The sequence below is a fragment of the Mandrillus leucophaeus genome, unplaced genomic scaffold, assembly GCF_000951045.1.
Source record: "Mandrillus leucophaeus isolate KB7577 unplaced genomic scaffold, Mleu.le_1.0 Scaffold531, whole genome shotgun sequence".
Classification (NCBI taxonomy): domain Eukaryota; kingdom Metazoa; phylum Chordata; class Mammalia; order Primates; family Cercopithecidae; genus Mandrillus; species Mandrillus leucophaeus.
In genome coordinates, this window is record NW_012105709.1 from 2,712,493 (window position 1) to 2,713,087 (window position 595).

Below are 595 nucleotides of genomic sequence, written 5' to 3' on the forward strand. Positions count from 1 at the left end.
GGGCGGGAGTAGGGGGCAGGATAGCATTGGGAGAAATACCTAATGTAAGTGATGAGTTGATGCGTGCAGCAAACCTACGTGGCAGGTGTATACCTCTGTAACAAACCTGCACGTTGTGCACATGTACCTTAGAACTTAAAGTATCATAAAAAAAAAAATCAATGTGCAAAAATTAGTAGCATTCCTATACACCAAAAACAGGCAAGCAAAGACCAAATCATGAATGAACTCCCATTCACAATTGCTACAAAAAGAATAAAATACCTAGGAGTACAGCCAACAAGGGACATAAAGGACCTCTTTAGAGTGAACTACAAACCGCTGCTCAAAGAAATCAGCAAGGACAAAAACAAATGGAGAAATGTTTTTTGCTCATGCATAGGAAGAATCAATATGGTGAAAATGGCCATACTGCCCAAAGTAATTTATAGATTCAATGCTATTCACATTAAGCTGCCATTGACATTCTTCACAGAATTAGAAAAAAACTATTTTAAAATTATATGGAAGCAAAAAAGAGTCTGAATAGCCAAGACAATCCTAAGCAAAAAGAACAAAGCTGGAGGTATCATAGTACATGACTTCAAACTCTACT